The sequence below is a fragment of the Leptodactylus fuscus genome, chromosome 1 (assembly GCF_031893055.1).
Source record: "Leptodactylus fuscus isolate aLepFus1 chromosome 1, aLepFus1.hap2, whole genome shotgun sequence".
Classification (NCBI taxonomy): domain Eukaryota; kingdom Metazoa; phylum Chordata; class Amphibia; order Anura; family Leptodactylidae; genus Leptodactylus; species Leptodactylus fuscus.
The window spans coordinates 74,475,582-74,491,145 of NC_134265.1; the positions used below are offsets into that span (position 1 = coordinate 74,475,582).

A 15,564-nucleotide genomic window follows, 5' to 3' on the forward strand; every position below is an offset into this window, starting at 1 on the left:
TTGGCCTAAATGCAAAGTGCTATGTGTGGTGGAAAAGTAACCCTGCTCATTCCCCTGAACACACCTTTTCTTCAGTAGGGACAGGGAAGTTGGTCAGAGTTGATGAGAAATTGAATGGAGCTAAATACAGGGCAATCCTGGAAGAAAACCTGTTGGAGGCTACAAAAGACTAGGAAGGAAATTCACCTTCCAGCAAGACAATGACCCTAAACATACAGCAAGAGCTACAATAGTTTAGATCAAAGAATATTCATGTGTTAGAATGGCCCAGTCAAAGCCCAGACCTAAATCCCATTGAGCATCGGTGGCAATAACCATGTATCATTTTCCTTCCACTTCACAATTATCTGCTACTTTGTGTTGTCTATCACTTAAAATAAATACATTTGTTTGCAGTTGTAAGGTGACAAGATTTGAAAAAGTTCAAGGAGTATGAATACTTTTGCACGCCACTGTACGTATGCGTCTTCAAGTTCTGTTGGAAGTTACAGCCCATTAAGTACCTGGGTATTTTGGGTCCCTCTGACTCAGAGGAGGTGTTCTTAAACTTAAAGAACTCCTTAAACTTCCTCTTTGCTTCTACAGCATATGTTAGACGACTTAAAAAAGTACGATCGCTCACAATTATCCTGGTTCAGCCGTATGAACAACATCACAATGGATATTTTGTCTTGTTTCTTGTATTTGTTCCAAGAAGTTCCTGTCCTCTTGCCGACCCCGTACCTTATGAATCTCTGCAGTGGTTTTTCTAAATTTTTTTTGGGTTCTTCCAAACCCCGTACTAATTTCAAACTTCTTATCAGACTGAAGTCTCACCTCCCAGATTTCACTCTAACTATACAGCAATACTCATACAATAAACAGCAATTGACAGACCATGGATAGGTCTCCGTAGAGTGAACTACTGTGGCTTGCAAAAGTATTCGGCCCCCTTGAACTTTTTAACCTTTTGCCACATTTCAGGCTTCAAACATAAAGGTATAAAATTTAAATTTTGGGGGGAAGAATCCACAACAAGTTGGACACAATTGTGAAGTGGAGTGAAATTGATTGGATATTTTAAACTTTTTTAACAAAGAAAAAACTGAAAAATTGAGCATGCAAAATTATTCGTCCCACTTGTATTCATCCCACTCGTCCCAATACTTTGTAGCGCCACCTTTTGCTGTGATTACAGCTGCAAGTTGCTTGGGGTATGTCTCTATCAGTTTTGCACATTGAGAGACTGAAATTCTTGCTCGTTCTTCCTTGCAAAACAGCTGGAGCTCAGTGAGGTTGGATGGAGAGCGTTTGTGATTCAGATTCTCGATTGGATTCAGGTCTGGACTTTGACTTGGCCATTCTAACACCTGGATATGTTTATTCGTGAACCATTCCATTGAATATTTTGCTTTATGTTTTGGATCATTGTCTTGTTGGAAGATAAATCTCCATCCCAGTCTCAGGTCTTTTGCAGACTCCAACAGGTTTTCTTCCAGAATGGTCCTGCATTTGGTTCCATCCATCTTCCCATCAATTTTAACCATCTTCCCTGTGCCTGCTGAAGAAAAGCAGGCCCAAGCCATGATACTGCCACCACCATGTTTGACAGTGGGGATGGTGTGTTCAGGGTGATCTGCTGTGTTGCTTTTACGCCAAACATATCGTTTTGCATTGTGGCAAAAAAGTTCGATTTTGGTTTCATCTGACCAGAGCACCTTCTTCCACGTTTGGTGTGTCACTTAGGTGACTTGTGGCAAACTTTACACGAGACTTTTTATGGATATCTTTGAGAAATGGCTTTCTTCTTGCCACTCTTCCATAAAGGCCAGATTTGTGCAGTGTACAACTGATTGTTGTCCTATGGACAGACTCTCCCACCTCAGCTACAGATCTCTGCAGTTCATCCAAAGTGATCATGGGCCTCTTGGCTGCATCTCTGATCAGTCTTCTCCTTGTTTGAGATGAAAGTTTAGAGGGACGGCTAGTGCTTGGTAGATTTGCAGTGGTCTGATACTCCTTCAATTTCAATATGATTGCTTGCACATTGCTCCTTGGAATGTTTAAAGCTTGGCAAATCTTTTTGTATCCAAATCCGGCTTTAAACTTCTCCACAACAATATCTCGGACCTGTCTGGTGTGTTCCTTGGTCTTCATCAGATCAGATAATCCTTTAATAGTCCCACAGTGGGGAAATTTTAGTATGTTACAGCAGCATAGTAATACAGATACAGGATTGTAAAACAGTAATATATTACAGAAGTAGACACACATATACTGAGAAAAAGAAGATATACTAGGAGTCCATAGCAGCTAAGTAAGAGAAGAAAGAAGGAAGACTTCAGGGTCACTTAGTTCTCTGTGTGGAGTGATCTTCGCTTGGTCTTATGTAAATTATGTAGCCTGATCGTGGTTGGGAAGAAGGACCTACGATAGCGCTACTTCTCACACTTGGGGTGAAGCAGTCGGTCACTTACAGTGCTGCCAAGTGCCGTCAAGGTCTCATACATGGGGTGGGATTTATTCTCCCGCATGGAGCTCACCACGGACAGTACCCTTCTGTCACCCACCACCTGTACTGGGTCCAGGGGGCTCCCCAGGGCAGAGCTGGCCCTTCTGATCAGCCAGTAAAGTCTGTTTCTGTCCCTGGTTGATATACTGCTCCCCCAGCAGGCTACACCAAAAAAGATGGCTGAAGCAACCACAGAGTTGAAAAAGGCCTTAAGAAGTGGCCCCTGGACTGCAAAGGCCCTCAGCCTCCTGAGAAGGTAGAGCCTGCTATGACCCTTTCTGTGCAGCGAACCCAGTTGATCAGCCCAGTCCAGTTTATTATTGAGGAGCAAACCCAGGTACTTATAGGTCTTGACTATCTCAATGAAAGTCCCTTGGATCTCCACTGGGATCAGAGTAATTTTCTGTTTACTAAAGTCCACCACCATCTCCTTGGTCTTCCCAGCATTAATCCTGAGGTGGTTCTGCTGGTACCATTCAATAAAATCCCGGTTTAAATCTCTGTATTGCCTATCGCCACCATGATGTTCTCTGCGCTTTAAACAGAACCCTGAGCAGGAGCATTTATACGGAGACTTGATTACACACAGGTGGATTCGATTTATCGTCATCATTCATTTAGAACAACATTGGATCATTCAGAGATCCTCACTGAACATCTGGAGTGAGTTTGCTGCACTGAAAGTAAAGGGGCCGAATAATATTGCACCCCCCACTTTTCAGTTTTTTATTTGTTAAAAAAAGTTTAAAATATCCAATAAGTTTCCTTCCACTTCACAATTGTGTCCACTTGTTGTTGTATCTTCTCTCAAAATTTTTTATTTTATATCTTTATGTTTGAAGCCTGAAATGTGGCAAAAGGTCGAAAAGTTCAAGGGGGCCAAATACTTTCACAAGGCACTGTATGTTCTCTTGCTCAGCATGAGCTCTGTCATGGGTGACCCCTGTGCATCACCCTCTGAAGTCTCACCTACCCAAGCTTACACATGTTTCTGACTCTCTGGGATAGACCACTGATCCATTTCGAACTGTCCCATCATCCAAGTATAATGAATCCATTATTCAACAACCCTAACTTCTTGCATGGGTCTATAAGGATTGCTTTTTGATCTAGAGGGCAGTGGACTCTCCAAGACTGAGCCATATAGTTATTGTGGATCACACTTTGACACCCTTCTCCACTTTACAGGGTTTTAGCCCCAATCAGTCTATCCAGGCTGGAATATGTGCAGCTGCATGACTTCCTCCATGTCTTCCCACCTAAAGACTCTTTCAATACTTTGACCACCAACCCGAAGGCATTCCATCTCCTAAGCGATGGACTGGCACAAGTGATATCACTTCTTTATCAAGTTCTAGAAAAATCACAAGCTGATCCTCCCACATTCATATCAGAAGACTGGCAGAAAATATTTAGCCTCTTATAAACTTCCCACTGCCTGCCATGCTCAGGAGAAGAATTTTAAAATTCTTTTGAGATGTTATAGATGTCCTGCTTTCCTCCAAAAGTTATTTCAGAGGTCTTTAGACTGTTGCTCTAGATGTTGTAAAACAGAGAGTTCCATCTTCCATATATGGTAGTTGTTGTACCCCACGCTTTAACCATTCTGAAATGCGATTTACACACACCTTCAGGCCGCTATCACCATCAACTCAGATGGCTCTTCTTTCCCTGATCCATGGCGCCTTAGCCAAGGCCAAAAAAGGCCTCCCACAACATTTTGTGACTGCAGGCAGAGTTGTCATTCCTAGGAACTGGAAATCCCAGTTGCTTCCAATGGTGGCTGATTGGGTTAAAGAGATGGACCACCACTGTCACATGGAGTTGTTAACTGTTGAGGAACATGACAGATCGGACAGAGTTGCACTTTTATAGTACCCTTATACCTCTTTTAAACTTAGCACCTCCCTAGCAGCTTGGATCAGCTAAATTCTTACTCTCCTTCTACCTTTTTGGGGACTACAGGTAGGCCTCGGGTTCCGACGGTCTCGGGTTCCGACGTTTCGCGGTTACGACAGCTCCCTTGTAACAGAAAACTGCCAGCACTCCCAGCTAGCAAGGACTAGCCTACGGAAAATCAATGCTGGCAGCTTGATGTTACAAGTGAGCTTGTAAAATAAAACCCTGAAACAGAATGTTCCATCCTCCTCCGGCGCTCGCAAGCTGATAATGGCCAGGGCACATGCGCAGTATCATGATGCTTCTATTACGGCTACTGTGCATGCGCCCAGGCCATTATCAGCTTGCGAGCGCCGGAGGAGGACGGAACATCGGAGGAAGAGGAGGCCTGAATGCCCGCCCGCCCACCCTGCACCGTACGGTAAGTTTTAAAGGGGGGGGGGGGTTGATCCGTTCCTACGCGGCGTCGGTATGGTAGGTTCCGGCTTACGTTGAAATTCGGTTTACGACGCCGCGCAAGAATGGATCAACGTCGTAAGTCGAGGACTACCTGTATACCTTTTGGGGAATGTACCTATTACTGACCTGACTCACCCCTCCTTTCCTTGGTTTTTTTTCTTTCTCTCTCCTTTCTTTATTCCACTCCCTTTGTTCTGCTCCTTATTCCCTTCCAGCTCTTTCCACCCTTTGCCCAACCTCCCCTCCCATTCCCCATTTATGTTTTCCTTAAATTTACATTATTGATTTTTTTTTGCCGTTATTATCATTTTATTTCATCCTTCTCACTAATTATTGTAATTGCACTTTACTCCAGATATGTTCTTTACATATTGTTGCTTCTGAACTGACTTCTATATTATGTCAGGGTCTGGGGTTGCTAGGTGAGCTGGCATAGACACAAAAGTCTAGATTCTTTAGTCCAAAAACAAAGGTAGAGTTTATTTTCACTCAAAAAGGTAGTGCAGCAACAAAAGGAAAGAATACAAAAATAAATACCTGCCCGGCTAGGCTCTAACTAAACATAGAATAGGTTACCTCACCTAGAATAACAGAAATCCAAAAGCCAGTAGAATCATTCAGGACACAGCTCCAAAAATATGACCTCTCGGTTGGCTCTCCAGCCAAGCTCTGCCAAAGTGTTGCTGCTGGAGCAACTTCTTAAGCCTCCTTGATGAGCAGACTCTCTGCTGGAACATCCCCAAAGTGTGGACTGGAGGGGGGTGGAATGGCAGGTCCCACTACCAACCTACCTGCCATTTCTAAAAATCCAGCCCATTACTGAGCATTTACCTAAATGCTCAGCAGACGAAAGTCGTCTGCTGAGAACAAACATTCCTTCTGGAGTTTTCTCATCTCACCCACCTGAGTAGTCTGGGCGAGATGTACACCCCCTCCATTACCTGACCAGCCATCGGCTTACAATTATTATGAACTAGCTGGTACCCGCGACTTCGTCTGCGGTGATTGTAGAAGTGGGTAAATACAGGTGTGGGTAAGGTTTTAGTAGTGTGTAAAAGGTCTGGGATATGAAATGTACCTTTGTATCTTGTTTTTGCTGTAATTCTGAGAATACATGATACGTTTGTGTTGAACATAACTTTGTGAAGACGAAACAGCAGTGAGGTGAGAGTGCCGTCAGGGAGTGTGGCAGGCTGGAGAGAGTAGTTCAGGTGCTGTGGCCTACGGTGGAGGGGCAAAATGGTGGCGTGCTGGAAACACGTTCTGGAGGTGGCTAACATGGGCATGCTCCTGGCAACACAGTGGAGTGGCTGGGTGGGCGGTGTCACGGATCGTCAGAGTGGTGGGGGTCGGCAAACATGGCTGCTCCGGAGGGATAAAGAAGTAGCCTCCTGGAGTATCGTTAAGGTGAGGGTGAAAGTGTTAAAGTATGTGTAAATGTGATTGTGTGGGGTTAGGGGTTAGACTGTAGAGGGCAATATGAATTTTGTGGCTTGCTATGGTCCAAAGTGTGTGAGATTGCAGAGATAGTGATGTGAGTTTGGCTTTTGTGGGGGTTCTGGGAAAAACGTATGTGCGCTATTGTGACGAAAAGTAGCCTATTGCGCAATCCTGTGTAGTATCTATGTTTGTGGAAAATTTCAGCCAAATCGGTGGGGCGGGTTTTGCGTTAGTGAGAACAAACATCCAAACACACAAACCCACAAACATCCAAAATCACAAACTTGCACATTTATAATATTAATAGGATGTATAATTTCATCTTGCATATTGTTCACTATGATTGCACTTTATATGTTGTATACCCTTCCAACCATTTTTTTTACTCTAAAACCCTTAATAAACTTAATATTTTGGAAGAAAAAAGTGTCAATATTTTAGCACATTTTTTTGCACACAATCTTAAGCCATGGCCTTGGGGGTGGAATGGTAAACCATGGGGTAGTAATAGTGCCATGTAGGTGGGGGATGTGTAATGGAGGGCCTGCAGGTCCCTTCAGTACTACACCAGCCCGAGAAGAGAGCTGGAGGATTTGGTGAGCTCCTAGCCACCGTACTACTACTACTCCCAGCAAGCTGTGAACCTAACCTCTCTGCTGCCTGGGGTTTTTTCATCTTTTGATCGTCCGCCTCAGACAGCTGGGGGTTGGGGATGCTAGCGGTAACATTACAATAAATACAATGCAGTAATATTTTGTGCAGAGACATCTTCCCACATATCCCGTCTCTTCAGGCTTCGTACCTATATGGTACTGCTAGCACATACTTTGGGCCTAAATGGTAATATCCCAGACCACGTAACGTCTTGGGTATTACCATATAGTCCCGAAGCCTGCTACGATTAATATCGGATCCCGGAGAGGTAAGTAACAATGTTTATTATGTTCTCTCACCTCCCCTGGGGCTCCGATTATTATACTTGGGGGGTCTGAAAAGATAATAGTGGTAGTGGATCGTGGCCTGGTCAGCTGTTGGCATGTTTCTGGCTTTTTCTGTATTGCCACTACAACCTATCTGGACATGGGCTTCAAAGAGTTTTACAGGAACTGGAGCAATCCGTGGGGCAGCTGTAAATTATGAAAAAAACACAAAATATACTCATCTTTTGTCAATGCTTCATTGTTCGCTGCCAGTGTGCATTCAGGATCATGCCAGTATCTCATTGCCAAGTAATCCTGTACCCTATGTGACCAGTCAGTGGGCTTATCAGTCACTATTAATGAACAAGTGATGTATCTGAGTGACATCACTGACCCCACCACAAATCTAAATGGACGGCCCAGGGATTGCTCAGAGTATTGGACAACCCCTTTAAAGCTGGGTTCATACAGAGTATGTATTTGGCGAGGGTTTTGAAAAGGAAAAAATCTGCGTCAGGAATTAGGAAATGGTTTTTTGAAGCGTTTTTTTTTTTTACATGAGGCATTTTTTGTAGTGTTTTGTGAGGCGTTTTTTCCTCCAGCACAGTGTATGGACCTTGAAAAAAATTGCTAGTGGTTTTTGAGGCAGTTTTAAAACCTCTTCAAACCTCTTTTCCGCCTCCCATTGACTCCCGATGTTTTTTCAGATGGAATCTGCCTGAAGAAAGGCCATGTTGCTTCTTTTTTCCACTAGCAGAAAAAAAAACACTATTGAATTACACAGGATTGTATTGTGAGGCAGTTTTTGGAGGTGGATTTTGACGCGGATTCTGCGTTGAAATCCTGACCAAAAAAACTCCATGTGAACTTACCCTTTCTTTAATTGTTAATCTCTGCTCTACCATGCCCATATACTTAAAGGGATTGTTCAGGAAAAACTTTTTTTTTACCTGGAGTAAACTAATAAATAAAAACAACTTATACAAAGCCGTCCCTGGCGTTCCGGTCACTCAGGCTGTTGTCTGGCCCCGTGTGGTTTGTTCCCAGCGGAATTCCTTGCTGCAACGGACTGTTGAAGCCAATCAGTGGTCTAAGTAAAGGACCCGGGACGTTACTTAGATTTGTCACCTGTGATGTCCCGGGTCCTTTCCTTAGGCCACTGATTGTCCTCAGAGGTCAAGTGCGGCAAGGACTTCAGTTGTAACAATCTTGAGGGCGCAGCAGGACCTGACAGGGACAGGTATTTTTTTCCACCATTCCCGGCCTCCATGAAATAAAAAAAAAAAAACGTTTTTCCAGGATAACCTCTTTAACCCTGCTAATCCAACTGAGTAACTCCCCACAACACTACTGACCGCTCATGTAATGCATAAACCCCAAATAACACTGATACTGTCATAGAACGCATTGCACGATTCAGTATGCAGCTACGTCATCATGCACACCGAACTCTATCCTCCATAGCTCTATTGCACAAGATGCAGGAACATCAGGGATCCCAGGATGCCGCGCCACGTGACCTCGCACGTCACGTGATCTAGTGACGTCAGAAGGTCCTTACTGAGAAAAGAAACTAGGTGCTGCCCTGGAGGTGAGCGCGCGGGGGCATTGTGTGTGGGGCGGCTTGTAGGGCATGTGTATGGTGAGATTGGGGTGACGGCCCTACAGGGACTCCTGGGATAGATGTGTAGCTAGAGATATGTACCGGGCACGCACTGTTATGTATACTGGGGTATATGCTGAAAGACAGGCTTACACTAGTATGGGGGGTGTATATATGACAGACGCACATTAGGGGGCTCTATGGTAAGCATACACTAGTATTAGGGTAGTCATTGTGGCACGGACAGCCCATAGGGGTAACTGGCAGCCACACACAGCTAGTATTATGGAGGTGTATCTGGAGCAGGGAGACACTATTATGGGGCTATCTGTATTATTATAAGGGAATATGTCAGACTAACTCTGCTAGATGGGGATTTGTGGTTTAGACACATTACTATGGGTTTATTGGTGTTAGGCACACTGATATACAGGGATTTATGGGACACACTGTTTTTGGCCTATGTGTAGTACACACTCTATTATGAGGATATGTGTTAGGTACACACTATTATGGGGATATTATTATTTTTTTAATGGCACCAGGGCTTCCCAGCCAGTCTCCCGCGCTGGTACTTGCCAGGCCTGAAGATGTGTAGCGGCTGCGATCTAACGGGAGCAGGCACATTCAGCTTGGAATGGCCATTGACCAATTATGAGGATATTTGTGCTAGATGTACAGTATTATGGGGATAGTTGTGTTTGGTGCATTACTATTATGGGGATGTTTATAATAGACGCACGTTATTATGAGGATAGTTATATTAGACACTGTATTATGGGGATAGTTATATTAGACGCACAGTACTATGGGGATAGTTGTGTTAGGTGCATTACTATTATGGGGATGGTTATATTAGATACACAGTATTATGGGGATAGTTATATTAAATGAACACTATTATGGGGATAGTTATATTAGATGCACATTATTATGGGGATAGTTATATTAAATGAACACTATTATGGGGATAGTTATATTAGATGCACATTATTATGGGGATAGTTATATTAGATGCACGGTATTATGGGGATAGTTATATTAGACTCACATTATTATGGGGATAGTTATATTAGACTCACAGTATTATGGGGATAGTTGAGTTAGGTGCATTACTATTATGGGGATAGTTATATTAGATGCACAGTATTATGGGGATAGTTATATTAGATGCACGGTATTATGGGGATAGTTATATTAGACTCACATTATTATGGGGATAGTTATATTAGACACACAGTATTATGGGGATAGTTGAGTTAGGTGCATTACTATTATGGGGATAGTTATATTAGATGCACAGTATTATGGGGATAGTTATATTAGACACACAGTATTATGGGGATAGTTGAGTTAGGTGCATTACTATTATGGGGATAGTTATATTAGATGCACAGTATTATGGGGATAGTTATATTAGGCGCACAGTATTATGGGGATAGTTATATTAGACACACAGTATTATGGGGATAGTTATATTAGACGCACATTATTATGGGGATAGTTATATTAGACACACAGTATTATGGGGATAGTTGAGTTAGGTGCATTACTATTATGGGGATAGTTATATTAGATGCACAGTATTATGGGGATAGTTATATTAGACACACAGTATTATGGGGATAGTTATATTAGACGCACATTATTATGGGGATAGTTATATTAGACGCACAGTATTATGGGGATAGTTGAGTTAGGTGCATTACTATTATGGGGATGGTTATATTAGACACGTTATTATGAGGATAGTTATGTTAGACACACAGTATTATGGGGATAGTTATATTAGACGCACAGTATTATGGGGATAGTTATATTAGACGCACATTATTATGGGGATAGTTATATTAGACGCACAGTATTATGGGGATAGTTGAGTTAGGTGCATTACTATTATGGGGATGGTTATATTAGACACGTTATTATGAGGATAGTTATGTTAGACACACAGTATTATGAGGATAGTTATGTTAGACACACAGTATTATGGGGATAGTTATATTAGATGCACAGTATTATGGGGATAGTTATATTAGACACACAGTATTATGGGGATAGTTGTGTTAGGTGCATTACTATTATGGAGATGGTTATATTAGACACGTTATTATGAGGATAGTTATATTAGACACACATTATTATGGGGATAGTTATATTAGGCACACATTAGGTACTATTCCGTTATCGGGCCAGCAGCAGCGCATTTCAGCACCAGCTTTCGGGACAGCAGTTCAGTTCAGCAGCGGGAATTACAATGACATCCGAGGACTGCTGGCCCGATGCTTGTGCCCAGTAGCCAGTACATCAATGACCCCCCCTCCATCTCCTCCTCCTTCCAGTGCTGCCCCCCAGCTCTCCTTACATCTACCCCGTACCCTCTCCCCGCCACATGACTAAGCCGATGCTGGCCCGATGATAGAGGCTGTGCTTGTGTGTAGTAGGCAGTACATCGATCGATGCCCTCATCCTCCTCTTCCTTCCAGTGCTGCCCCCCAGCTCTTCTTACATCTGCCCCGTACCCTCTCCCTGTAATAGGCCTCACCGTAAATCTTGAGCAATGAATGCTACTAGATAGCCGCCGGACGCTGCAGAAAGTTTGTCCCTCCGGCTCGCTGTAGCTCACCGTTCCTATAGTCGGCGTGTTTCTTGTCAGGGCCTGGATTGAGCCCCGGTGTCTTTCCTTTCGGTCTCGGTACTAGCGCTGAGGTGAGGCCTAGTCGTGTGGCGGGGAGAGGGTACGGGGAAGATGTAAGGAGAGCTGGGGGGCAGCACTGGCAGGAGGAGAAGGATGGGGGAGGGGGGTCATCGATGTACTGGTTACTGGGCACAAGCATCGGGCCAGCAGTCCTCGGATGTCATTGTAATTCCCGCTGCTGAACTGCTGTCCCGAAAGCTGCTGCTGAACTGCGCTGCTGCTGGCCCGATAACGGAATAGTACCACACATTATTATGGGCATAGTTGTGTTAGGCGCACACTATTATGGGGATAGTTATGTTAGGCGCACACTATTATGGGGATAGTTATGTTAGGCGCACACTATTATGGGGATAGTTATGTTAGGCGCACACTATTATGGGGATAGTTATGTTAGGCGCACAGTATTATGGGGCTAGTTATGTTAGGCGCACACTATTATGGGGGTACTATTAGAATACCCGCGGCTTCGCTCAAGGAAAATATGTTAAATTGTTGGTTATACTAAAGTAAAATTTTCAGTGTCACTTTCATTTTCAGAGTGCTACAGTAAATCTTTTTTTTTCCACTTTAAATTTTTATTATTTTGGCATTTTACTAATTTGTCGTATCATTGATGTGAACAACAACTTTTTAAAAAAATTTCAACATTTTTATTGATTTTACATATTCAATACATATTATGTAGTATAAACTATTACAACTGTATTAAGGAGCTGACATCTCAGTAATGAGAACCGCCTCACAGGCAGACTTGTGGAGTTGCCCATAGCAACCAATCAGAGCTCAGCTTTCACTTTACCTCAGCAGCTTCGCTCATGAAAGCTCCTGTATAGTCAGCAATAATGACAATCTTACTATCAGGCAGTTTTTGCCTGACCAATATGGCTGCTTACACATTACAGGATTTTTCACGGATTTCCAGGCTGTGGATTCTACAGCTCTATAGACTTCTATGGAGCCTGCAAAATTTACAGCTTTCTGTACAAAGAATTCATAGAATAGCCAGATCCATGGCCCGGAGGTTCATGAAAAATACTGTAGTGTGCAAGCAGCCACAAAGTGTGTGTGCACATGCGTGTGATCCATGTGTATGTATGTGTGTGCATGCACGTGTGTGGTATGTGTATGTGTGCATGTGTTTGTGCGTGCGCGGTGCAAGTGTCCATGCGTGCAGTAGTTGTGTGTAAGTACGCATGTGTTCTGTTCGTCCGTGTGCGTAGTATGCATCCATCTGAGTGTGTTTGCGTGCGTGTGTGGTCCGTGCATGTGGTATTTGTGGGGTGGTGTTTGTGTTGTGTGTGTCTAGAGTGCTCTGGTGTTTGTGTGGTGTGTTGTGGTATTTGTGTGGTGTTGTGCTTGTGGGTTGGTGTATGTGTGCTGTCTGTGTGATGTTTATATGGGGTTTGTGTGTGGTGGTGCAGCCCCCTTAGCAGCGACTCTTTGGCGCCGTCACTATAATCCGTACCTGTCAGGACTCGTTCACATCCGCGCCCAGCACTCCGTACTTCAGGTTTCTGTTCCTGCATAAAACAGAGCAGGAGACAGAAACCTGCAGGAGTCTTTCTCGCCCATTCATTTGAATGGGTGAGAAAGCTGTCCGGCCGTGAGCAGCGGTGAGCGTTTTATACCCTCCGCCGCGAAACCGGGTTTTATAATCCGGACACAGAGTCGGACATGCAGTACTCTGTGTCTGGATTAAAAAAAACTGTTTCGGGGCGGAGAGCATAAAACGCTCACCGCCGCTCACGGCCGGACCCAGTCTGTGGTTTCCGTCTTCTGGCATGCAGAAGACGGAAACCACAGAACGGACAGCTGAACGCAGGTGTGAACCTAGCGTCAGTCACAACTGTTGTTTTCCCCTCAGCACTTTCACCTTCACATTTCCCAATTATATGTATAGGGCCTAACTACGGGGCCCCAATTTCATGACGGGGGAAGCTAGTGAGATGTATTATGCGCAGTATTCTGCTCCTGTGAGTGGAGAGGGGGCGTGCCAGATTTCACCAAAATCAGGCGAGAACTGTGGATTTGTATAGAGAAGACTACTACAGATTTTGAGTTTTATATCCTATTAATATTATAAATGTGAAAGTTTGTGGGTTTGTGAGTTTGTGTGTTGTTTGGATGTTCGGATGTTTGTTCCTCAATCACGCAAAACCCGCTTGACCGATTTGGCTGAAAGTTTCCACAAACATAGTTAATACACCCGATTGCGCAATAGGCTACTTTTCGTCACAATAGCACACATACGTTTGTGCCAGGAACCCCACAAAACCCAAACTCACACCACCATCTCTGCAATCTCACACACTTTGGACCATAGCAAGCCACAAAATTCATATTGCCCTCTACAGCCTCGCCCCTAACCCCACACAATCTCATACACATACAGTCCTATGAAAAAGTTTGGGCACCCCTATTAATCTTAATCATTTTTTGTTCTAAATATTTTGGTGTTTGCAACAGCCATTTCAGTTTGATATATCTAATAACTGATGGACACAGTAATATTTCAGGATTGAAATGAGGTTTATTGTACTAACAGAAAATGTGCAATATGCATTAAACCAAAATTTGACCGGTGCAAAAGTATGGGCACCCTTATCATTTTATTGATTTGAATTCCCCTAACTACTTTTTACTGACTTACTGAAGCACAAAATTGGTTTTGTAACCTCAGTGAGCTTTGAACTTCATAGCCAGATGTATCCAATCATAAGAAAAGGTATTTAAGGTGGCCAATTGCAAGTTGATCTCCTATTTGAATCTCCTCTGAAGAGTGGCATCATGGGCTACTCAAAACAACTCTCAAATGATCTGAAAACAAAGATTGTTCAACATAGTTGTTCAGGGGAAGGATACAAAACGTTGTCTCAGAGATTTAACCTGTCAGTTTCCACTGTGAGGAACATAGTAAGGAAATGGAAGAGCACAGGGACAGTTCTTGTTAAGCCCAGAAGTGGCAGGCCAAGAAAAATATCAGAAAGGCAGAGAAGAAGAATGGTGAGAACAGTCAAGGACAATCCACAGACCACCTCCAAAGAGCTGCAGCATCATCTTGCTGCAGATGGTGTCACTGTGCATCGGTCAACTATACAGCGCACTTTGCACAAATAGAAGCTGTATGGGAGAGTGATGAGAAAGAAGCCGTTTCTGCACGTACGCCACAAATAGAGTTGCCTGAGGTATGAAAAAGCACATTTGGACAAGGCAGCTTCATTTTGGAAACAAAAATTGAGTTGTTTGGTTATAAAAAAAGGCGTTATGCATGGCGTCCAAAAAGAAACAGCATTCCAAGAAAAACACATGCTACCCACTGTAATATTTGGTGGAGGTTCCATCATGCTTTGGGGCTGTGTGGCCAATGCCGGCATCGGGAATCTTGTTAAAGTTGAGAGTCGCATGGATTCCACTCAGTATCAGCAGATTCTTGAGAATAATGTTCAAGAATCAGTGACGAAGTTGAAGTTACGTCGGGGATGGATATTTCAGCAAGACAATGATCCAAAACACCACTCCAAATCGACTCAGGCATTCATGCAGAGGAACAATTACAATGTTCTGGAATGGCCATCCCAGTCCCCAGACCTGAATATCATTGAACATCTGTGGGATGATTTGAAGCGGGCTGTCCATGCTCGGCGACCATCTAACTTAACTGAACTTGAATTGTTTGTCCAAAATACCTTTATCCAGGATCCAGGAACTGATTAAAAGCTACAGGAAGCGACTAGAGGCTGTTATCTTTGCAAAAGGAGGATCTACTAAATATTAATGTCACTTTTCTGTTGAGGTGCCCATACTTTTGCACCGGTCAAATTTTGGTTTAATGCATATTGCACATTTTCTGTTAGTACAATAAACCTCATTTCAATCCTGAAATATTACTGTGTCCATCAGTTATTAGATGTATCAAACTGAAATGGCTGTTATAAACACCAAAATATTTAGAACTAAAAATGATTAAGATTAATAGGGGTGCCCAAACTTTTTCATAGGACTGTATACTTTAACACTTTGCCCCTCACCTTAACGATACTCCAGGAGGCGC

At 43.4% G+C, this 15,564-nt stretch overlaps 1 protein-coding gene across 4 annotated transcripts in view; it reads left to right on the forward strand.

Moving 5' to 3' along the window:
* Positions 1-8,771: 8,771 nt before the first annotated feature.
* The window catches only part of YTHDC2 (YTH N6-methyladenosine RNA binding protein C2), a 65,461-nt gene continuing 58,668 nt past the window's right edge, over positions 8,772-15,564 (forward strand). For all 4 annotated transcript variants that reach the window (XM_075272049.1, XM_075272063.1, XM_075272056.1 and 1 more), the window contains exon 1: positions 8,772-8,800. The gene's annotated coding sequence lies outside the window, so the exon portion shown is untranslated. The remainder of the gene's footprint in view (positions 8,801-15,564) is intronic.